Source organism: Aulostomus chinensis, chromosome 8 (genome assembly GCF_037954235.1).
Source record: "Aulostomus chinensis isolate RoL2024-O1b breed Wild chromosome 8, RoL_Achi_v1.0, whole genome shotgun sequence".
Lineage (NCBI taxonomy): Eukaryota > Metazoa > Chordata > Actinopteri > Syngnathiformes > Aulostomidae > Aulostomus > Aulostomus chinensis.
Genome location: NC_141327.1, coordinates 17,801,369 through 17,828,020, shown reverse-complemented (window position 1 = coordinate 17,828,020; position 26,652 = coordinate 17,801,369). Strand labels below are relative to the sequence as shown.

Here is a 26,652-nt window from a genome sequence, read left to right as displayed (position 1 = left end):
TGATTAATTGCAGAGCTGGCAGCTCGATCTGGATTCCTGATTGCCTCTCACAGGAAAGCCGGCCCCCTGCATGGCGGCTCTGTTGATATCAGACTGTGTGTCTGCTAATGAATGGGCATGCAGAATGTAAGCCAAACAGTGCAAAGAAAGTAAAAAAAATAAACAGGGTGATCAGGAAATGTAACAACAGGAAATAGACCAAATGGCCATGATCTCGTAACATCGTGTTGTGTGGTGTTTGGTAATGTGTTAAAATTGTGTGGTGGCACCACACAAATAATGTAAATATATTATAAATTAAATTTTTTGTTGTTGTTGTTGTGGTGTGCACACATATTCCCTGAACTAGCCAAGCTGCTGTCCTTAAAACAAGAGAGTCTGCTTGAGGAGGCAGGTAGAGGTTGTAGTTTCTAACAGCAAATATCAGACTTTGGAGTGTTAAGTGTTCCAGTCCCATTAAATTCTTAGTTCCTTTCTTTGCTCATCTAAGTTTTTACCATAACTATTGAATTGAACTGACTAATCGTAAAAAAAAACAAAAATCCAACAGTGAGTGTCATTTTTAAACATTTTGCCGGTAAAAAATGATCAAATAAGCTTTCCAAGTCTCAAATCAAGCTGGTTTATTTATAAGCACATTTAAAACAACCGCAGTTGACCAACAAAATCCAATAAAACAGTGCGAACACTTGCCAAGTCTCTACCACAAAAGTATCCCCACCCACTTTATATTGGCATAGTTCCTGTGATCGTAGTTGCCACCACCACATATCACAGTATTCCTTAGCCCTATATGCAGTAAATGCAGTATTTTCCCTATTACCATATGTAGATTTATTGTGTAGTAAATTATAACTGTGCCAGACGCTTGACAACATCTTTTTTTTCTCCTCCTGCCATTTTTCTTCAGAGTTCCTTCACCTGCTCTTTTCCCTTTCCTCCCTTTAAGTCTCTTCACATGTTCATCTGAGCTCTGTTGGAGAGAAGTCTGAGCGGAACAAAGCTCAGGGGGCCTTGCACTGTGTTCAGTAAAATGGCATGTGTCCGCCAAGCTACGGTAAATTACCTCCAGTTGGCTGGCTAGGGTAGGTTTAACCACCATGGACCATTTCAGTGTATGTGTGTGTGTGCGTGTGAGATGGAGGGGTTTGTAATGAGGTTGTGTGGGTGACAGAGAGTGAGTGGGTATGGGTAGTGTGGCAAATTATCATCAGTGCAGGTAGACAGGCTGGGAGAATTTTGATTAGAGTGACCGTGTACACACACACACACACACACACACACACAAACACACATAATAGCTAATTTGGTAGTGTGGAGCTAAAGAGAAGACTAATCAGGATAGGAGGTGGCTGGATTCTGGCCTGTGGACCATAATGAGAGGCGTAAGACACATGGATACACACACACACACACACACACACACACACACACACACACAGGCAGATATACCATAAACACACACACACACACACACACACACACTCAAACCACCAGGAGTGACTTTGAATAGAAACCCGCCCTCATAATTGCCCTGTGCTGATGAAGCCTCAGATACTGATTAACAGCGAGTGGCCCCTCAGACTGACTTGAGGCTCTGAAAACAAAACCAAAAAAACATACTGTCAGCTCCCGATGATATGAATGTCTTGACATGATAGCAGCAACATGTATACATACTGTTGGGGGGGGAGGGGGGTTGGAAAGAGGGGAGCTTACATACATGCCCTCTCGGACCACATTAAAATCACAATTAATAAAGCCTCAGAGTTGCATGTTTGCGCTGGCCAAATCTTAACTCAACAAGACAAACAGTCATGTCAGTTTGTGTTCCTCATTTTTGAACCTATACATTTGCAGCCAGATGCAGTATGGCTGCTCCCACTAGCTATTTTCTATTATGTACACACACACACACACACACACACACACACACACACACACAAAGTAAGTAAGTGGGTGAGGGGTGTAGGAATGTGCACAATTGTCATCCTGCCCTGAAGACAAGTGGCCTGGCTGGCAATTTATTTCATACAGTACTGGTTGTAAATCCTTTGTGTGGCTATAAAGCAAAGAACTGCAGAGTGCTGGAGTGTAGCCTTAAAGGTATAGGTCACCCCTACATGACTGTGACATGTTTTTGGTCAATTTTAAGTCCCCAGTGAAAAATGAATGAGAGCAGTTTAGCACTGGCTGGTTGTAAGTAGTCTGAAGATTGATTTTTGTAAACCCCCCACCATCACCAGCACCACCACCTCTTCTCCTTTAATAAATTTGAATTTCATTGCTCTTTTTATAGCTTTTTTTTGTTAAATTAAATCAAACATTTAGCATAAGAAAAACTATTTTTAATTAAAAGACATCTGTCCCTTTAAACATAATTTCCATCTCAAAAATAGTTCAAAGCTCTGGGCTGAACTGAGCACCTCATCCTCTCCCTTCATGTTAGACATTCTATGCCCGTCAGAAATTTGAGTCTGGGGAGGCTCTGGCTTTGACCGGACCACTGCGGTTTCCACATGACTGCCTCTGGCTGCTCGGAGGATGCTCCCAGAAATCTGATGCACCACAACCACCCTGAATATCCACCGTCGACGACTTCGTCTGTAAGGCTCTGCCGTTTTGAATCCTCACCGCCTGGCGGCTAGACACCACACTCTGTTCTGCTCCAGTCTGCTCTGAACTTTCTAATGCTCCAGTCTAATCAACTCTACATAGCCTCCCTCTCTCCAGAGACAAGACTGGTGAAGGCAGAGATGTGCAAGGAAGAAATGAGAAAGGGATGGGGGTGGGGGAATAAAGGGAGGAGAGGAATGGAGATAAAGGATACGAAAGTGGCAGAAAGATGAAGAAGAAGATACTGAGGTCAGGAAGGAAAAAAGGCTGAGGAAGATAGAGATGGAAGCATGGGATAAAGGAGGAGTGACAGAGGGATGGGGACGGAGAGGATGGAGGGAGGCAGCGGGAGAGAGGGAGTGCCAGAAGCAATCAGGGTTAACCAAGCAGAATCCTCCAGCAAGTTAGTAACCTTTTATCTTTTCATCCTTGTCCATCTGTACCCACAGATATCTGGATATGATCAAAAAGACAAATCCTCGAAACAAATCAAAACAAGTCACGGTACTGGTCTAAAAACATACATACACATATAGTATATAATATATATATATATATATATATATATATATATATATATATATATACTATATGTGTATATATATATATGTATATATATATACACACATATATATACACACATATAGTATATATATACACACATACACATATAGTATATATATATACACACATATTATATATATACACACATATAGTATGTGTGTGTGTATATATCTATATATACACACACATACTATATGTGTATATATATATATACATATATATACACATATAGTATATATATATATACTGTGTGTATATATATATATACATATATACACATATAGTATATATATATATACTGTGTGTATATATATATATACATATATACACATATAGTATATATATATAGTATATATATAGTATATATATAGTATATATATATATATATATATATATATATATATATATATATATATATATATATATATATATATATATATATATACTATATGTGTATATATGAAACTTGCAAAAAAAGACCAGTCAGAGCTCATTTTTAATATTTAGAATTGTGCAAAAAGATTTTTGGCAGGGACAAAACAATTTCCAGGTTATGGCACAAACATGATTGCAATAGAAAAATATAATAGGTAAACTAGTTTTGTGAAGAATAAACTCTATTATATTTCAACTAAGGACATCAGGCGGCTTCAACTTAGCATTTGAATTTAAAATCCTCTGGTTTTTTTTTTCTTCATATTTTTACTCGTATTTAAGTCTTTCTTCTCTGACCTCAATCAGTTTTATTCGTACTGACCGAGGCACTTGCACCGACATGCGAGAGGAGAGCCGATACGGGAGCTCATGCTGCAGTCAACTTCATTTTTCCGTCTCTCCTGTGGTAAATCTTCTCTTCTGTTTCTGGCTGTTATTTATTCAGGTCGTATCTGCCCCCAGCCAGTATATGAGACCCAGCTTTTAATTGACTGCTGCCTATTTAAGTAGAAGTAGCCTGTAGCTTAAATGTCCAATTGTCCATTTTCAGGTTTTTTTTTCCCCCTTTTAGCTGCAACACAATTTGGCAGAGACAATCTTAAACTTGGAACAGAACACTTTTACAATGCTGTCGGCAATTACGAGTCCTACACTGATGCGCTACTATGAAAATGCTTGTAAATAAGTTAAAACTGTCCAACGTTTACTCTGATATAATGACATAATTACCATTCATTCTTGTTAAAATTACTTTAATTGGAGCTCAGCCAATGATTATTTTCATTATGCTGATTATTTCTCTCTTTTCATTCATCGGGAAGTTATTAAAGATTATGACAAAGTAAAAAAAAAATAAATACCATCACTTTTCAGTTTGTGCAAGTGCAAAACAGTTTCAGTTTCCTACCCGATTAATCATTGACTAATTGTTTCATTTGTACTTGTATAAACTGTTAAGTAGCTCCATGGATCTGTTTCGTGTTTCTATGGTGCAGTGAAAAGTCCAGTGCTTGTCTTGGTGATGTAGTGGAGTGGTAGTGGGAGTGGGAGATGGCACATCAGATCAGGAATATCAGAATCTGGTGCACATCCTTGTATCCAGAGGTATTGGACTGATGATGCCATTCCAGATTCCATTCCGTGGCTTGTGTAAGTTGAGGACCATAAAGTGAATATGTATTTTACTCTGACTAAGAAATGCGGCTTCATGATGTAACATTACACATATAGCCAAAAACAATAATAAGTGATAATCGCCGTCCATGTCGCTATCGGCAGATACGTATCCATCGGGACTGAAAAAATGTTGATGGGTGGATCTGTATTTTGAGTACTTGAGTAATTGTACTCAATTCCGTTCCTCCACTGGTGCCACACACAAGGAGGCATTCCTCCACATCTCCCAGTGTTTCTAGTCTGCATGCCTGTGCAGCTGAATAACCCATAAGGGAGGAAGTTAATGGTTTACAAAACTGCCTCTGATACAATCAATTATGTCAACTGGAGATACAGTGATGTTGATTCCACTGCCACTGCTGTTGTTTTCCCCCCTTTGATTAATCTGTCTTCTCCTTCATACACTGACCCCCCCCCACCCCACCCCCCACCATCTTTCTCTCTTCCACTCTGTCACTGTGCTCTAAACCCAGTACTGTCACAGCGGATCCATCAAAGCCGTGCCTTAAAGCCAGAGGCAGAGGCAAAGTTTGTGTGAGAGGGAGAGAGACAGAGAGAGAGATGGAGAGAGGGAGAAAGAGGGAGAAAGTTGTCCTATACAGTACAGAGAACAGCTACCTCAGCAGTGAATGATGCTGCATTAAAGAGGAGGCAGACAAACAGGCAGGATATGACAAGCGTGGCCTAGATTTAAACCCCGGTGAAAGGGTTGCGCACTTCGTTAAGTGAGAGACTTCATTGAAATGTTCATATAGCTATCAAATATAGCTATTATTTCTGTCAGTTCCCTCCATCCTTCTCATCTATATTGTTGTCCTCCATCCAATCATGTTTATTTCTCACATTCTAATCGTTCTTCCCACTTGCTGCCCTTTTCCATCCTGTCTTCGCCCCCTCATGCTCCCTCCATCACCGTCGCTCCCGAAGCAGCAGTACACTCATTGTTCTCCTCATATAACCTCCAGTGCTCTGATGAGTCTTAGCACTGGATATTCTACGAAGACTATATTTTGTTTTCGGTTTTCTTCAAATGCTGGATTTAAACTTTTCAAACTCTTCGTATCGAGTCCACGATTCTTTTTTTTGGGGGGGGGGGGGCTTCGTTGCATGAGATGCTGTTAGCATTACAGAGTGGGTTTGAACTGTGTTTATCGGCATGTTGAAATATTTAGTTAAAAAGGGCCATTCCTTAGTGGGCCCAGTTCATAATTTAATAATGCACAAGTGCCAACACTGGAAATAAAATGTCCACTTAAGGCTGGATTGTCATACTGAGAAAAATGGCATTGGAAGCATAAGGAATTCTAGCAAGGAAGAGAATACATTCATTTGCAGACTGCCAGCTTGACTCTGCTGTAAGAAAATTCACTAGTGGACGCAAAAAGAAATATTTCTTTTTGCAGATATGACATTAAAACTACAGTGGTTTTTGAGTCACTATGACAGCTGTGCTGCTCAGAGCAATGATGCGCATAAAATGTCTCATGACAGATGTCCACAGTGATATGGGAATATTTGTCAGCAAATTCTTTACTCAGATATTACATTTGCACTTCAATCTGGGAAACAAAATGGAAAATGTGAACTGCAGAAGGGATTTTCTTCAAAGTTTGCTGGGATTGAAGTAGCGCAGCGGTGGTTATTCCATGCAAGAATGTACCTGGAACATTCATAGATAAAAATTTGAGTTATTGTTCCTGCATGGTTGAGGCTTGCAGGGAGAAAAAGGTCGACATATCATTGCATTTAAGTTCCTCATCATTTTCACAGAGATGGCTTTAGAATTCCTATGCAGTTGAACATAGGATAAAAACCTTGTTCGCCCCTCATATGCATGCACTTTCATGATAATGGTGTATGACTCCTGTAAGAATGGCTGTTCACTGATTGTGGTTATTTTCTGTGACAGCGCAGACCACAACTGTTGCATTCTTGATAAGCTGCATCCATCACTTTTTTTCTGAAATAGCATAAAACTGATGACACAATGAGCTCCGGCGGGATGTATGGGCGGTGATTTCCAAGCAATCAATGGAGACAGCAAAGGTAAACACAGTGCTAAATGTCAGCTATGGTGATTGCACTGCCATAATATCACCTCGGGCGGGAGACCAAAATAACCAGAATCAATAATTTAATCATTTCATATTCAAATCACGCAGGACAGAGATCGGGATCCTATTGCAGTTTCATATCCCTGGTGCGCTGATGTATTCCAATCAGCGAGCCAGTGCATGCAGATGCACTGAAAATGTAGTTATTCAAAGGAGAACGGATGGAGATGTTGTGAATTTCGATTCTGAAACATATTTTTCTACATTTATCATTCTCTGTATATGATGATTAACATGTAATTTGCCATACTTCATGTATAGTACATGTTTTTCGACCCTGTATCATACAATAGCAACAATGTCCAAAAGGATTTTCACTGTACTGTAGGCTGCATTATGATGTCTTCTACTTCAAATACATTTTGGCTATAATAGTTTGAAAAATGACATCTACGAGGTTAAATATTGCACAAAGTACAGAAATCACAAGCGCACTGTTTATTTCTATAGCACCCAAATTAAAGTCAGCTGCTGGCTAACAGTATGTACACCCCTTGTTTCATCAATGCTTAATGGTGCGAGTGAGAAATATTTGATTAAAAATTCATCTCATGCTGTTCAGATCTTAAATTCAGGCTGATGTATCTCGAGGTCTTGAACATTGATTCCCAGTCAAAACCGTAGTAATTCTGGCTAGATTGAAGTTCCTAAGACGTGAGTTGATTTTGATAGAGGCGAAATGCTTGTGGGTTCATCTTTTCTTTGCTCTGGAAGTATATACAGAGGACAAAGGGGTTCAGTCATCTCTGTTTCAGGACAGGATGGTATTAGTTCACTTAATTATATTTCTGGAAACATGAAAATCCAAATACCACAGCCTGTTAAGGGTTGCAGGGGGCTGGAGCCTATCCCAGCAGCTTTCAAGCGAGAGGCGGGGTTCACCCTGGACAGGTCACCAGTCCATCACAGGGCCAACACATAGAGACAGACAACCATTCACACTCACAGTCACACCTACAGTCAATTTAGAGTATCAATCAGCCTCGTCCCCTCTTGATGTCTTTGGACTGTGGGAGGAAGCTGGAGTACCAGAGAGAACCCACACAGGAACAGGGAGAACATGGAGACTCACACAGAAAGACCCTGTGATGGAGCCGGGACTCGAACCCTGAACTTTCTTGCTGTGAGGCGACAGTGCGAACCACTGCACCACCCTAAATACCACAGCTGTCTATTAAAAAAAAAATGCTTTTAAACACTTTGTTTCAGAAAATTTATCAGTTAAAATATAATCTTTGACTAGACTTGGATATTTTGGGGGGAAAAAAAAAAAACAACCAAAAAATTTACTGACCGACATATTGACTGATACTGCAATTGCAACATGATTCACGGAATTATTTTTGTGCAATTCTCCACATTTTAATTGAAAAACACATTGAAACGGTGTGGTCTGTGGAAAGAGGAAAGGACAGAGCCACACCAATACTTCATTTTGAATTCTGATGTCCAGCCTTTGGCAAATGTTGCACCTCCTGTGATCTGGACACTTTGCAGGGACCCGAAAAATAAAATTTCCAATCCTTGTTTAATTCTAGTGTTTGACTAGGTCTGAATATTAGTAAGGGTCTGACGATACGATACATATCACGATACTGTCAGGGTATATTCTGGTGCGATATTATTCATATTATATCAGTCTTCATCATTCACTGAAAACTGCATAAGAGAGTTGAAAAGACAACTTGCTGTGTACCACCTGGATTGTCTCATAATTTGCACGTCATCCTGTACTGATAACTGACCAAACCAACTGAGTCAAAAAGATTTCATTACAAATTTCTGCACCAATTAAATAGAATAATATTTGCAGAGTTGCAGTAATACACCGTTACTCCACTCTGGAATACAGCTGCCGTAACATGCTTGAGTATCTCTATGACTATCACGACATAACGCAAAACTTCCACGTTTGGTGCATATCCAGGACCACCTCTATTATCTAGAATCTGGAGTTCATGTAATCTGAAATATCAATAGACAGGTAACACATAAACGATCAAAATAAGAGGAGTGTCATTTCCTAGTCGATCGTACATCCTCATGATGTTCATACTTGTCCAGATATCAGCAAAACACAACCTTCACACAGGAAATGGTCCCTTACTCTCCAATAACCAGCCGCAGTGCTGGATTCTGAACCTTTTCATGCAGACCTTTCTTTGACCCAGCCAGAAATCTCTGCTAATTCTTTGCATTATATAACAGTGAAGTGGCGGCACCATCTGTGGTGTTCCTATCTTCTTTCGTTGCCATAATGTATCAGAAACTAGACATCTGGCGTTATCCTCCGAGCAATTTTTCGAGTTAACACAGGTGAGTTTTTGTTGTTGGGCTCTAACAACAGCAGATCTCTCCAGTATGTGATAATATACAGAGAAATGGAGCTCTAACATTTTCAAGTGGATCTGCTCATTATCACACCAAGCATGTTAGAAATCCACATTCACAACAACACACTTAGAAACATTTCACAAGAGCACCACAAATAGAAGATGACACGGGTGGAAAGACAGGGTGATAGTAACTGCTATTACTTGTTTTGTTTCACAAACACAGGCATCTTCGTACAAATAAGATGGCGTATCCTTCCAGGGATACAGGGGCCCTAAATAGATGCTCTCTTCCAAGTTGTTGACAAAGAAGCTCTGTGGGCTATTCCCTGTTGTCAAGTGTGTGTGTGTGTGTGTGTGTGTGTGTGTGTGTGTGTGTGTGTGTGTGTGGCTGCACTCAGGTAGCAGTATGTTTTTCTCTTTAATGTATTTACGTCAGTGTACATGTGTGCCTGCATAGAAGTGTGTATGTGTTGGCTCCAGTGGTGTCTTGTCGTGATCCATGGGGGGAAACAGAGTCTATAGAGGGACGGACTTGTATCTTTGGCTCCGTCAACAGGATACTCAGCCAGGCAGAGGACGCGATACGAGCATCAACAACATACAGAGAGGATCTAACATTGAAATTTAGCCTGACAACTATTTCATCAACGCATCAAAAATTAGGAACTGTTAAAATCGGGATCGTGAACAAGAATGCCACAAATTTGTGAGCCATCGAGTCATAAGCCTCAATTAGACTGGCTCATTGAGTTCATGTTTGCATGAATGGCTGAAGGGGAGTAGCTGAGAGGAATAGAGGGCCGGATCACATTCACACATTAACACAGTCACACCTGGGAGCTGCTCAGCAAAGCCCTGTGCACGAGCACACACACACGCACGCGCACACACACACACACACACACACACACACACACACACACACACACACACACACACACACACACACCTCGCACTATTGGGTACTGAGTTGCTCCACTGGAACAGTTAAAGGTTAAGTGCAGAGAGGTCACAGCCCCTGATGGTAGTTGTTGAGGGATTTGAACGGCCAGGATTTTCACAGCCACTGTACGACTCAGATTCTAAACCATGACCTTTCAGTCACAAGCTCATTTCCTCTGAGCCTACCCGTTTCTGCAGGTCAATACATGACTGGTGAGACTAAACTAGAGATGGAGATACTCAGAAATCTGGGAGTATATTTGTAATCAGGTTCAATGTTGGACTGCAACTTAAGATTCTCGTCGCTATCAATTATTTTCCATTGACTTACTTAAATAATGGGTTTCACTTTCAAGGATTAAGGGTGGCATCAAGAAACCTACACATATCAGTTCTTCATCACTTCTGACAGAGAAAAGGGTATCAGACACTTCCAAAAAGCTGTTTTTTTTTCTTTTTGCCATGAAAAATGAATTATGGATCTTTGAAAAAAAAACATAATTGCTTGTCTTTGACCCCCATTTCTTCCTCCTAAATGTGCCACATAGTGGAGTCCAGCACATAGCGTTAAAACATGAGCAAAGAGGCACAATGACTTTCAACTTTTACACAAAATTAGAACGTGAATGCTCAAGAAACTGCCACCAGCATGAATCCCAAAATCCCCAAAAGAGTAAATAATATTTTTTTCCTCATTTACCAAATTACATATTTTTATTCAATGATGAATTACAATGAAATTCGCACTCCTTTTTATTTCTATATTATGAATCAACTGATTACTCACCATCACACCTCACAAATCAGGTGATTAATAATACTTCCAACCTTTGTCGAAACATCAGTTTAAAACCCATCATACAAGTTAAAAGAGATGAACGGTGTCTCCATATGGAAATAAACATTTTTAAATATGATTGAGTACCACCGTATGTTTGTATGTACTAAATAACATAAGTGTATACAACTCATAATTAGAGTTATGACTTAAGTTCAAAGCAATTAATCAATACAAAGACAATTTGTTCAGTGATGTGTAGCAGTTGTCATGGACACGTCACTCTCATTCTTCACTGTCCATGACAGTATCTGCCAGGTCTAGTTTTTCAGAGACATCTGCTTTACGCCCTGCTCTGAGTGTGTGTTTCTGCATGTATCTGTGTGTGTGTGTGTGTGTGTATATATGTGTGCGTGTACATGTGTGGTACACACAAGGGAGGAAGGCTGAGCCTAATTGCACTGGCCCATCTGCTGATTGTGAAAAACAGGCTTGCATCTCAAACACAAAATGCAGAGACAAACACACACACACACACACACACACACACACACACACACACACACACACACATTATACGCCACAAGTGCTTGCCTCAAAGCCTTCAACTTGGACCCCAGACAATCTGCACCCATTCTCTGGCAGCTGTGAGGACGGCATTGACTGCCACGGTTTACAATATGAACCCTATTGTCTTAGGACAAAGGGCTCTCCACTCAAGGCAAAGGTCACATTATCAGACAATAAGCTTGTATTCAGGGGGGTGGTGACAGGGAAGCTAAGGAGCATTTGTGTGTGTGGTGTGTGTGTGTGTGTGTGTGTGTGTGTGTGTGTGTGTGTGTGTGTGTGTGCGTGTGTGTGTGTGTGTGAGTGAGAGAGTGAGAGAGAGAAAGAGAGAGAGAGCAAGAGTGTTTGTTTTAGGGCTGCTAGGACTGAACTGTATTGAAATAATTACATCCCTTCGTCAACTGACTTGTGAATACATTCTTTTTTTTGTTCTTGACTACATCAGAGCAAACATAAAAAGATCACAACAGCTATAATGCAGATATGCTTGCCAGTTCTCATTAATTCATTTATCACCTAGCTTGTAGTTGCACTTCTTCTTCATCTGACTCTGCATTGTGCTGCTGTGTGAGTCACTTTACATGTAATCATTGTTTAACCAATGAAACTGATAGAGATCTGATTACAGTACACGATCTCACTGGTAATTGTGTATTTGCACATGCAGTACAGGAAACACCTGTCTTATTCACACTGAAAAAAAAAAAGAAAACATCCCTACGTGAAGACAGATATATCCTCTTTCCTGTTGTTCTTTCTTTTATTCATTGTTTCAGTGCGAGAACACCACAATGTAGCCTGGATATCTCAGAATTAGATTTCAAAGTAGGCTTTTGGAGTCGCATAGAAGAGTTGAGGAAGGAAGGCATGTTGAGTGACACACTGGACAAGGAGAACATTCACTCACTCACTCACACACACACACACACACACACACACACACACACACACACACACACACACACACACACACACACACACACACACACACACACACACACACACACAAACCACTATTTACCTAACCCTAACCTTAAAAGGTATGTGCCATATTTTGGGAAATGTGCTTATTTTCCTGAGACCAAGAGTTAGCTTAGCACAGTGAGTGAATGGTACTAGATAGGCAGGTTAGCCTACCTCTATCTTAGCCTACCTCTACCCCCCCCCCCCCCCCCCCCTAATAGATCAGGTTCAGGATCTTGTTTTGCCCTGAAGTAATCCTCCTCATCCACCCGGTCAGGAGAGTAGTTCCAACTTGGATTGTTTCCATCATAGAGAATATTACATGCAACTGGGTTGAGTGAAGTTCATGAGCTATTTTAACCTGCCCATCCACTGCCATTCATTGTGCTAAGCTAAGCTAACTAGTGGTCAGACCATCTCTGAGTCTTAGCTCCCTTCTGCAAGCACAGAGGACAGAGGGTGTTATCCTGGGTGTAGCTCTGGAAGCGATGGGAAATACGCCTATTTCCCCAAAGCTTGATGTGTTCCCTTTCACCACAGACCCCAAAAACAGTGTTTCACTAATTGGGGACATGACTTTTGTCCCAAATTGTACATGCTGTCTCCAGTTAAATCATTTTAGGAGTGGTTTGTGTCCCTCATGAAGAAAATACAAATATAATAACAGAAGTTATCTTTCAGGTCCAGGTAAAAACACAAACCCAGTCCAAAGAAATGATCTATCAATCAGTCATACTGACATAACCTTTGTTTCAAAATTCATAAAAAAAAAAAAAAAATTGTATCCAAACCCTTTGGTACACACACAGCAGATATATTGAAATTGCTTGTCCCACGCATGTCCTTGTGTATTGAATGTTTCACTCACCACTTGAGTAAAATGACCTTGGATATAAAATAGATAAAACTTAACTAACTACACGGCAAAGTGCCAAACCACACAGGAGGAGAAGAGAGAGAGAGACACACACACACACACACAGACATTCACCCTCGGCCAACTCAATCAATAAACAGTAGGATCCTGCATGAAAACATGCTCTCAGGGTTTTTATACAGCAAAGATGCAACATATTTCTCCTCTTGGTGAAAAACGGATATCAATGGAGAAATTCTGATGGCCTGTCAATACTCAGGAACAGCATCCTCCTTCATCATCAATAAACTGAACATGCAATTCATCAGCCCAACTCTAGGAGACAGTATTTCTAATTAAAAAGGAGCTCGTAAATTCGACATTTTACAGGCCCGACTCAGCCTGTAAATACACTGTAAATAAGTTGTAGAGAGAAGCTTCATGGGCAGATGAAGGTCTGGGTTTGTGGTTTTAACGCCAGTCGATGCCTTCAAGGAACGGCACGCTGATTTAAATTAATTCAATATAAGCATTGTTTTGTGCCGTCTTTTATGCTCCCTGGGGGTAACCAGAAAACACAGAGCTTCTTTATACGGCCATTTTTTTTCTTATCATTTTATGCTGTTCTAATCAGAATCTCTTAATGACTTGACACATTTTCACATTTCTGATCATCGCCGTGCAGATGTGTCTTGATTCTGAAATGTAGCTCATAATTGAATAAAAAACTACTTCCAAAGTTAACCACCAGCATATTTTTCTTGCTTTGAAACTTTTGGATGAAGCGTCTGACAGGAGCAACAGTACAATCACAATGTGAAGCATGTAACTCAAGACACTGCCTTGAAGTCACCTTCACCGCCATCATTGCATAATTTAGAATCATTTCCCTTCTTTAAGTGACAAACAGTTTGCAATTTGCAAAGTGCAATTTTGTGCAAACACTGCACATGCATGCTGCTCTGTATTCTACTTTAACTTTTCAGTCATTTCTGATTGGAGTAACCAATTAGAGCACTTTCTGGCACAGATGGAACCCTGAGACCTCCAGGGAGAACAATGGGTCATAGTTGGGTTCTAAAAAAGCATATTGGATAGTGTCACATGGGCAAGAACAACACACAGGGTATTTGCGTGACTATTGCCAAGGATGTAAAAAAAAAAAAAAGTGCATTCCCATCCCTGTTTAGGCGCTACGCGCTTTGTCCTTAACCCTACATGCACACTCACAGTGGCATAAATATTCTTACCTGTTATATTGTTTGCTTTGTCAACGCGATACTGAAACCCCAAAGAATCACATCTCAGTGACAGCTGGACATCCTGGTCCTGCAGGGAGAGAGAGACAGAAATAGAGGGGGCGGGGAGTTATTGGAGCTCACTGAACTTAAGTTGAGGTCATTTTTTTACAAAATGGACATGGTTAGTCATAATATGTGGTGAATATGGGGTTCAGTGTGAATAGTAGTGCCCTCCAAATGGTCTGAATAGCCATAACCCACTCTAACACACAAGAAACAGACTGTTCACAAGCCATTTCTTCTCATGATTGCTTGTTTAGTGTTTGTGTGTGTGTGTGTATGTGTGTGTGTGTGTGTTTGCGCATACGTGTATGTCCACACACATGCCTGTGCGTGCACTTATGTGTTGTGCCATGTAATGACCTCTTAAGTGTCAGGATATCAAAGTCTATAATGGTCCATCTCTATGCTTGCTGGCAGTTTACAACTAAAAGGCTCTCTCATGCCAAGATAACTGGTTTATATGGGTGGCATTTCACTGACAAATGCCAGAGACACTTTTAGGAAAGGAAAATTGTTAGCTCTGTTACTAGAATACAGAGTGGCAGTTATTCGCAGTGAAAATGTCTTATATCTATTTCTATCTGTGCCTCGTCTCTTTTCCCTATCTCCGCCATCTTCCTCTGGTTTCCATCAAAATGAACTTTTTTTTTTAAACAATATCTCATCCCTCTCTCCATGACTCTCTTTACTATAACTTCACTGTTCCCTTTTCTCTCTTGCTCTTTTCTCACCCCAACCTACTTCTCTTGAGGATAAACTTTGCAAACTCATCTCACAAGGGTCTGTCTCAATGTGTGCATGTTTAATAATGTGATTGAAATTGTATGTGTGTGTGTATGTGTGTGTGTGTGTGTTTGTGCACACTCCTGTTGGCATGGAAATTGTGCTTGTGTGTTTGCTGCTAACTGGGACGGCTAATGGAGCCAGTAACACATATATGTGTGTTTAGCCTTGTGTTTTTGTCTGCATGCCATGCAAAATTTTCACACACACAAAAGAATAGCATATCAACCAACTGTAGGACACACACACACACACACACACACACACACACACACACACACACACACACACACACACACACACACACACACACCCCATACAGTGTCAGTGCATAGACCTCTATAAAGCTCTCCGGCAGGGTTGTGGAGTAATTGGGTCTATTAGTCAGTACAAGAGGCCATGAGCAATATCTCTATGGTTGGGTGGGCAGAGACTGCAACAAAGGACAGTTACACTGCGCTGTGTTTGTGCACTTGCATGTGTTTGCATGCATCAATGTGAATGCATGTGATGTAGATCCTATACTTCTCTGTGTGTATACATGCATAGAAATCCAGAAAAAAATTCAGGTGGCACCGGATCACTGGTGAGAATTTAGGCGCTAAGCTCCCCTACCAATACAACACCTTCATTCATGTCTGGCCTCTCTCAGAACACAGCATACATTATTCACACCAAGCTGGTCAACAATGGCGGAATCAATAAATGAGAGATGGAGGAATGGAGGTGGAGAAGAAACAGGTTTAGATGCACAGCTGTTGAAGGAACAGGTTCGTATAAGGAGCCGAATAAGGCATGAAATTAGATTTTTCATTAGGGCTCACTAACATGAGCAAGTGAAAAACGAGAAAAGAGTAGATGAACGATGCAACCATTCCAGAAGTTCATGCATAGATCAGTTTTGCACTGTTGCTTTGTTCCATCCCTGAAGAGACATTCTTCATTACATCCTACTGTTGTTCACTTCTCTGCAGTCAGATGCCACAGGTCAACAGCTTTCCAAGGAACAGTGCTGCTGCAATTGGTTGAGACTAATATTTTGTTTATTGGAACATCAGCTCGATATCCCTTTTTGTTACATTCATATTGGATAATTGCACATTCTTCACAATATACGTCCAGCGATATTATTCATTGCAAATGAATGAATTAGTATTTATGCGGCGAGGCAGACAGCGAGCGTGGTAGAAATGTGGCAGATGGGCTTCTAGGACTTGTCTTTCAGACCAGACTAAACATTTTTTGCCTCATGTTACCATAACTTCAAATATAATTGATTATCCATACCCTGACCATAACCCTCGTAACTGAAAACATATCTTCACTTCATCAACAAAAAAAGTGAACTACAGAGCATTTTTCAGTAAGCTTAGAGACAATCTGAGTACGCGGGAGCCGATAGTAGCGAGATTTTTAATCAAATGAAAGGGAGCGGGTTCCTCTGAGGGTACACAGCAAATAAGGACAATACAGATTTAGTTGGGACAAAGGTTAGAGCGTTCGCTGAGAGCTTGGGAGGGGCGCCTGCTGGCCTGCTGGCTGTCTTTGGATGCCACAGCCTGACTGAAAAATGGATAGACGTGATGAGGAAAAGAAAGAGGTCGCTGGCTCAGTGTCTCCTTGGAAAAAAAAAAAATCAGATCTCTCATGATAGATGCTGACCATTTTCTCAGAATAAAACAGTTGTTTTTTTCTATTATGAGAAGCAGTGGTTGTATTGATGTGCCATGTCATCGCCATTACTCATGAGCTTGCTGTGTGTAATTAGGATGAATCTACAGTATGCTTTCAAGATGGGGTTTTTTCATGTATTACTCTTTGTAATTATGCCTCAGACAACGGAATGTGCCAGAAAGACACCAGAGATGGCGCTGATGCCTATTGGAGATTTATAGCACTTCCAAATGAAGCAACGTTGATTCCCTCCTTCCAAAGGGTGGGGTCCTGTTCATTCTATAACCGCAATTCTCCCTTGGGCTTTAACAGATTCAATATAAGCATAAGGAATATGGAGCAATAGTGTATATGGTCTACCCAGGCGTAAAATTAAAGACTCTTGTCCGTGTGTCCCACATAAATCTTTGAAAGAGGGAGAGAGAAAGAGATGAGGAAAGGGAGGTGTGCATGATGAAACAAAAAAAAGGGCTTGATTTGCCCGGCGATTGTGAATCACTGAACTGTAATCAACTGAACTCGGCACTAGACAATAGAAAGTTTCAATGCACAAACACATCCCGTACCCTCACACAAACAAAGACAAAGAGATGTAATAACATATTATTCTCAGTGTAAAAATACCTTAAGGGGAAATTCCTGACATGGGTTTTTACACAAAGATTGGTTTTAAAATAAAAAAAATCTCATTCATCAAAGGTTTGCTTCAGTACTCTACAATAAAAGGTCTTGGGCCAGCTCCCTCTTGACACGTGTGATGGATGCCATGTCATCTATCATACATATTCCATCTGAGCGAGAACCAATCACAAGGCTGAAAATGCATGTGAACACACTGCTAGAGAACATGCATACAATTTCTCACATGGTTAGAAGACACATGGTCCATGTAAGTTATTGCTGCAGGCCCACAGGCCAGAGTGGTACTCATCTGTCTTGGTGTGACACTATCAGGCTCCCTTGCAAAACACAAGGGTGGCAAAATGGTTTTATTGCGAAATGCGAAAGATACGTTGGGGACAATTTGACGGCTGCTGATACATGCCAAAGGGGCATGGTGCTCTTATCTCAAATGAGTTGTAATGTCCTCAGCAGGGACTGAACCGCGGGGCTTATTTCAGAGTCACACGTTGGGTGGATGCTTTAAAGGGATAGTTCGGATTTATGTGAGCGGGGTTGTGGGCGTGCTGCACAGCGTATGACTCCGCAGCGCCGTAGAACAGCTGTTGGAATTAAAAGCACAACAACAGTGCACCACAGCATGTGTGGGAATATGGAGGTGGCTCTATGGTTGAGAAATGTATGTCAGTTACATGCATGTGCTTGGTCAGTTCTTTTAATCTGGACAGTGGCGTCTTCCTTGCAAACAAGGTGGGAAATATCTGAAGGGAGCTTTTCTAAATCCATCCATCCATCCATCGTCATCTTCCGCTTATTCCTACACATTAAGGGTCGCGGGGGGGCTGGAGCCTATCCCAGCGTCTACGGGCGAGAGGTGGGGTTCACCCTGGACAGGTCGCCAGTCCATCGCAGGGCCAACATAGAGAGATGAACAACCATCCACACTCACATTCATACCTACGGTCAATTTAGAGTATCAATCAGCCTCGTCCCCAATTGCATGTTTTTGGATGGTGGGAAGAAGCCGGAGTACCCGGAGAGAACCCACGCAGACACGGGGAGAACATGCAAACTCCACACAGAAAGATCCCGTGCCTGAGCCGGCTTTTCTAAATGTTTCGCAAAAAAATTAAAATATCACCATGTCTGATTCACAATGCTTATATGTGTTATGTGTATGTACAAAGTGTGAAATCACCAGCGCTATGTACTCTATGGATCAGTGACGTGTCCCTTGTTATGTTACAGTGGTTTCATGGCCCAGCACACTCACCATTGGCACGGATCACTACCTCATTCAACCCCACTTCGATACATCCCAGCTATCCCTTTAACTCATGTAGAAGATCTGAATACACGTACAGAAGGATTCACCAGCTATTGAGGCGCAGTGACAGAGCTGCATTTAGATACGAAAATTAAAAATCAACATCAGATTAAAAGACACCTTATCAAGCCATTGATCCCTATTATCTGGTTATATCTTTCTTCAATCAAGCCTGACCAGTCGTCCTCTTTAAGGATATCATACTGCTCCATCATCTAAGCACCAAATCAATGCTTTCTGTCATATATTCACGTTTAAAGATGTCATTCTGTATTGATCAAATCCCAGCTGTGCCACACTGACCAGAAGCAATAAATGGCAATATTGTTTTTAATTTACCCTCAAAATGACCAGTGGCATTAAAGCGGTACAAGTTAGACCTTTCAGCTAGGTTTAATGCTGAAAGGAACCAGATGAAGAGGGAGAGGAAGATGTATGTAATGCAGTTAAAGTAAAAGCCCAGTAAGCAGGAAATTTAAGAGGGGCCTGGGGATGATGGTATTACAGCAGCCGCTGATTGTGAACAATTTGCTGAAGAAGGAAAAGATGTGGAAAATATCAGTGGACGCAGAATGGCGGATGTAAGAAGCGTGCAAACCCATGCAGGGAGAAGGGGGACAACGCAATCAAGACACAATTCTCCATCCATTTCATCGGCCACTGACGCTAACCAACAGTCTTTATTTGCGACATTGAATCGGTCTCCTAAACAATACTGTATTCTCAAACCATGCTGTAGTTTGTTTCCTCCAATGATAAGAAACGCTGTTTTATAACACAGTACTGGGAGATTTATGCCCCCAGCCCTGCGATGACCTCATTGTTCATTGCCCCATAATTCAAATCTGCTCCGCTGTGTTGCATCACATTGTGTATGACTCACTTCCAAGCACCCCTTCTCTAAACAAGGTAGGCCTCCTCAGCAGACTACAACCAACCATCCAGACAACAAGGCAAAGAATTTCCCCCATCAATACTCTGGCACATGACTTAAGATGTGCATACACACACCTAAAGCCACACTGTTTAAATTGACTGAACTGGAAGGAGGGGGATGAAGGGTGGGGGGGGTTGGGGTGGGGGTGAGTGCTATTGTGAATGATTTCCTGTGGAGACCAAAATAATCGGCAGACCTTTGAGTGAGCTTCCTACAATCGCTCTGGCCTTGTACACTGATTCTCCATTCAGCTTCCTAATGGCACTGAGTATGTGTCACTAAATATACATCTGCTACCAATGTCTGTGTGTGTGTCCCTGTGAGTGTGTGAACTTACATGTGTAACAGTGCAAACATATGTGACAGAGAGAGAGAGAGAGAGAGAAAGACAGAGAGAGAGAGAGAGGGTAATTGATGTGTACCACATTAAGGAGTGTTTAGAGTATTTGTGGGAAGAAATAAATGCATGTGTGTGTACTTCTATTGAGCTTCAAGTGCAGACAGAGGGTGACTTGACTGGAAAAGTGCTTTTTCCTTATAAAAGACGGATAACAGCTACTGAGTGAGATGTTTGAGGAAACAATGAGCTGTGTATACAATAGCAAATACAGAAATCAGCTGCTTACACATGGAGGTCAGGGACAAATGGAGTAGTGGTGAGAGAGGCCATTTGTATAATTAAACAAAATTACCCTTCACATACACACATGGCTTTTTATTCAATCCCGCAGCTCAGAGTTGGAACAATAAAGAATTCATTGTGCACAGTGTAATTTATGTTCAAATAATCAGTTGAAACAGTCTTTTAATCTATTGTGACCCATACAATTGACATTTTCCTCTTGAAGATTTGTGGAAAAATTAAGGAAAGGCTCACATGTTGCATCACTCCATGTCTGAATGGCAACCGCAAAACCATCATCTTCCTCTTACACAGCCAGTTACAAGGTGTTTTGTAACTGAAAGTCAATGATGTCAGCGTAAAAGCTCAACAATAAATCAATTCAGGGCTGCCTAAATACTTGCACTAGTTAACTGGACGAGGCAAAATGAATGGAAACCTGGATTGTGAAATGTGGGGGTTATATTTTCCTCACACAAACAGTAAAAAAGTCAGCTTTTTGAAAAAGTGCTAAATGTCTCATGAGAATAACTTTAACAAGTCATTAATATGCAGGATCAATACGACAAATAGATTTAATATTCTGCCATCATTTCAATACCTAAGCAGACATCGTGATGCATATCTGTATCAAATTAAGAGCATCTGAAAGGTTGTTTGCAACCACCCACGGCTTTAAAAGACCTACTGAAGTGTGTTCAATATTACACGCATCTAACAGTGTTGTAAACAGGCTGAACTTGTAGCAAGAAGCTAGCTTAAATCTGGTCCTCCACCACGATGCAGTCTCCCATGAGAAAGCAGCTTTGACATTTAAGCGGCTCCATAGCTGATCACAGTGGTCCGATCCGCCTGCATCTGCCAGTCATCATTTAACTTAAAAGAGAAACTATAATGGTCCCAAATGGCAAAATCTAATAATTTTTGGGAAATCTTCATGTTGTGGTTTAATCTCCATTTGTGGATGCTTAGTTGGATGGCTAATAAACAATACCCAGCTATCTGCAAAGGTTTTTGGAGGGGAGAAAGGGTTTTTAATTAAATTTCACACATGTAGAAATTCAGCATGTTCAATGATTAAAACAACAGCGCATTTGTTCAAACTGTGTAGAATATAGCTGCAAGGGAAATTTAATGAAACACATACTCTTGTGCTATGATGCTCTTGTTTTGTCTTATGTTTCCAGCGCACACCTTTCCTTGCAATTGCTTCTCCCCCTGATAGCTCATGATGGCATAAGCATGCACCATCATGAAATACAAATTTACAATTTAAATACAAAAATTTGACTCACAGGCAAAATGTATTCCAAGCTCAAGGACAATAATTGTTTATATTAATGATATATACTGTATAAGTAGAAGATTTTGGTTATAGCCGACAAATGTATAGTGGTGGTGGATAACACTGACTAACCTATAATTGCATATCAGTTTCAGCGTACGTTGTCCGATAAATGCGGGTATTAAAAGAGTGCATACACAATCATATTTTTTCCTGAAAATTGACGAAAATTATTGGCATTCAATAGTTTTAAGTGAAAAGATTATATTTAATCCCATGATGCCAGTCGGTTCAAGTGAACGGTTTTTGCTTTTTCACCTCAGCTTCAGTACAAGTGGCTGCTTCAGCGTCACAGCCCTTCTGATGTTGTTTAATAGTACGATTACAGCGTACTGCTAAACAGTGCAATAACCACTGAGTAGAATTACAACATGTATCAGTTTCAGTGCTACAGTACAAACACACACACACACACACACTTGAGCTAACAGACAGCATGAGTAGTCTTTGCAACAGTTTACATTTCCGCCAATCGCCTAAAGGTGTATGGAGAGAAAGCTGTGGCGATTTGAGCCTTCTAACGGTTCCGTATTTCGGCCGAGTGAGACATCTATCACTTCAGGGCTATTCTGATGGAGGCCACGGACCTATGAATCACAACGTCCTGAGATCTGACAGTCAGTTATCTGCTACTGGTTTCCCCTTTCCCCAGCATACACCTCATCAGGTAGCAAACTAATGGCACAGTCCTCTCACATTGAGTGAAACTCTAATAGGGTTGCATGATATCCAAGGTGAGTTTCACACATTAAGAGGTGAACTGTGCTGCAAGCTCCAGTCGACAGCGGAAAATACGAAAAGTCAGGGTTACTCTTTGAAGGGGGGAAAATGTAGGAGGGAGGTTGGGTTAACACATGACCGAGTGCTCTAGGTGGATGAGGAAGACTGGCAAGAATCTGGCCTCATTATTTCAATATGACAGAGAGAGGCCGTCTCGAGCAGCAAAGGGCTTTTGAATTAGGTTAAAGCCGGCACACAGAGTGGGATTGAGACTAGGAATGTGAATCATCATCACACTAGAAAAAAGAAAAAAAAAAAGAAGAAGAGGCGCTTGAGACAGCTTTGTTCATGTTGAAATATAATATTTCTTTTAGTTTCACAGTTTAAAGCAGGAGAACGACCATTTCTGTACGCAGGACGGTCGGTTGTCTCCATGAGTAAAGCCTACTGTTTATCTACAAGGTCTTCTGACACTCAGCCATACATAAATCAACTAAACAGAGCGCTGGAGCCCAGAAGTGCTACTTCTTTAGGATGCTTATTAAGAATGTTCTGGGGGCAATCCACCTTTAAGCTCCTTGTGCCCACTACAAAGAATTAATAGCACAAATATTATAAAAATAATGATGATTTTCAGTCAAGCAAAAGTCAGGAGGACTATATTCAGGCTTATTTATTTACACTCTCCCCATTGAATTTCATCTGTATTTGCCATAACCTGCTAGAGTTTTCAATGCTGACAACACTTCACCACATTCACTTCCACTTTTCTTTTCATCTGGCATGTTGGTGGTTTTCTGCTGCGGAAACTCTCACAGATACCACAAATATTCACAAGAATGACCACCTAATATGTGGTTCTTTCGAAGGTTTCAGAACTTTTCAGCCCCCGAGAAAAGGTGCCAGAGATGCACAACCTTCACTTTACCTGGATTTGTTGAAGAACACAAACATTACACCTTCACTAAAAAGACCTGTAAGAACCAATTTACATTGATTTATAATTCAACTGCTATTTTGAATCATAGTTATAGTGATTATATATATACATACATATATATATATATACATATATATATACACACATACATATATATACATATATATACACATACATATATACATATATATATACATACATATATACATATATATACATATATATATATATATATACATATATATATACACATACATATATATACATATATATACACATACATATATATACATATATACACATACATATATATACATATATACACATATATATACATATATATACATATATAGATATATACACATATATACATATACACACACACACATATATATATACATATATATATATAACCGATTTAAACAGTTTTAATAATCTTCAAATCTTTTTGTTAGATTTCTGTAAAACATCTTGCAACCTCCTTCGGGACTCTCTGGGTTCAACACAGATAGGAGGACTCAAACTTAACATGATGCTGCAAAGACTGCGACCTGAATGGAGTAGAGGGAAGAGAAGAAGAACAAAATGTAACACAACAACGTATGACTACAACCATCTTCTGCATGTTGAAAGTTAGGACATGGATGTGCTTGGAATTCACTCTGAAGTTTTGTCAGTTATGACGCCAACTTGTGAGTTCAGCCTGGACCAATGAGTGGTGAGCTTCTCAGGCCATAAGTACCTGAAATACCTGTCCCACACAGAGTAGGTACTTATCCATCCCTCCAAATTAGCAGCCTCACTGTTTCCACTGAGCTCATCAGAGTAGGAGTATAGTTATGGTCCCAGTCCCCCACGGTCCCCAGTGCAATATTCACACTGAGTTAGGGTGAAATTAGACCTGCTTTGAGTTAAAATATTTGATATATATTATCCTCTGGGAAGAGGGGGCTATATAACACCAATGGTTACCATTTTATTTCATTTGGAAAGGCTTATCTGATGTGTTCCAGGTCAAATCTGACACTTAATGCTCTGAGTGGTTACAGAACAGGAGACCTCACTACGACCCAAACTGGAACCAGGACCCTGGGAGAAACAGAGCAAGGTAATGTTTCTAAATGTGTTCCATTATGTGAGGAACATTGGAATGAATATAAGTCCTGCTTTGCATCGTTTCCATCCGCATCATCCTGCACATCTCGTGGTGGATTTACCACTTTAAAAAAGGACTATGCCACAATTTAGGGAGTTACACCAATGTGCCATCCATCCAGGAACAGACAAGATTATAGATAACTCTCTCTCCTCTGTGTGCGCAGTGGAGCTGAGAGCCACGGAGCCCGGCTGACCACTGGTTAGCTTAGCTCAGTGGTTCCTAGACTTTTTAAAGTCTTGTCTCTCCTGAAACATTTAAAATCCAGCTATTCCACCTTCTCTTTCTCCACAGATGACCTGTGCTCATCAGCATAAAGATACACGGTATAACTATGTGTCTGAGTCTAAAATTACAATATCTGGCAAAATTAAACTGTAATTTCATAAAGAATGTTATGCACAACCCTCATGATATTAATACAGGCAAGGACTATTTTGTAGAGAAGTCTGTTGACAAAGGTATGCTAACAGTTCCTATACACTCTCTCTTTATTTGCGCTAAGCTAACCAGCAGCCAGCTGGTCTCTGTGGGTCTCAGCTCTCTACTTCACAAAGAAGAGCGAGGGGTGTCCATCTTCTTGACTGGCTCTGGAAAAGACGGCAAATAAGCACATTTCCCAAAAGGTTTGGCGTGTTTCTTTAAAATGATGATGGGCCTAATCAACAAAGATGCATTGCATATTCCTCTAACTTCCTCTATTGTGCACCCTGTCAAATAAATTCAATGCCATTGCCTTTCTGATTGAATCAGCCTTCAGTAACAATCATAGCTACACTTGATACAAACTGATTACATGCCTGCTTGTTTTAATATCCAAGTGTATGTGTGTCTATTATGGTTCGTCTGCAATGATTCAGGTTAGGGTTTGTATGTGTAACCTCTATTGTTTATGCAAGCGCATGATGTTTAAAATACCATTCCTGATTCATATGTTAGGCAGTTTCCATTACAGGCTCAAATGTTGTTATTGGAGTCACAAAAATCCTCACCAAATATTGTGTTACACGAAGAGCTCCAAACAAAGTCATTACTCAATGAAGCAGAACAATCTGAATAACCACAACCACCCTAATTTGCACCCTGTTTTCCACCGACAAGGCGCTTTGTCTTTCTTGTGAATCATAACAAGTGAAATGAATCAGTGACCTAATTAAACGAGGACAAACAGACAGACAGTAAGCAGATTGCTTGATTGCTGCTGTTGCATTTCATACAGCAGGTGTTTCAAATACATCAGAGCCATAACAGTGTCAGCGCAGACCATGACCCGAAATGCTCACTGACGTCTCCATGGTGGAGGTCTGACAGCGGAAGACGCAAAGAAGGAGAAATATTGCCTGGAAAAACTCATCAGGCAATAATGCTGTAATTGCTATATCTCTATCAAATGTAAAACAAATAATCAATAGACAAAGAAAACTGTAGGATCCCTTTGACATTAACAGATGCGCCCGTTCTCCTTGGAGACGAGGCCCACGCGTCAACAGATGCTGTCAAAATGGTGTTAAGAGAATCTCCAGCGAGGATGTACACAGATAACTGACCGTTTCCCCGTAGCTGCAGCATCGCCAGATGAGTCAAAACAGTGTCATCCACTCCAACCACAGACCTGCATCCAGCCTTGCTAAAGATGCAGAGAAAGAGTTTGTCCATAATCCATGCTGATTTGAATGATTGGGGGGGGGGGGGGTCAGTCCACAAATAGAACTACAATGGCTATTCAGGGCTAGATAACGGTGATAGCACTGCACATTTCCACAATGATTTGTGTGGGAAAACACTTGATCTTTTTTTCTTTTCTTTTCCTGGTGAGGCACAAAGTCCCTCAAATCTGATGCATCTTCATTTGAAGTGGAGATCCAACACTGGTGCA

General features: G+C 40.7%; 1 protein-coding gene across 1 annotated transcript in view; it reads right to left on the bottom strand.

Moving 5' to 3' along the window:
• Positions 1-26,652, bottom strand: part of adgrl3.1 (adhesion G protein-coupled receptor L3.1) — a 136,204-nt gene that overhangs the window by 99,012 nt on the left and 10,540 nt on the right. Inside the window, exon 4 of the mRNA XM_086211390.1 lies at positions 14,598-14,676. The gene's annotated coding sequence lies outside the window, so the exon portion shown is untranslated. The remainder of the gene's footprint in view (positions 1-14,597; positions 14,677-26,652) is intronic.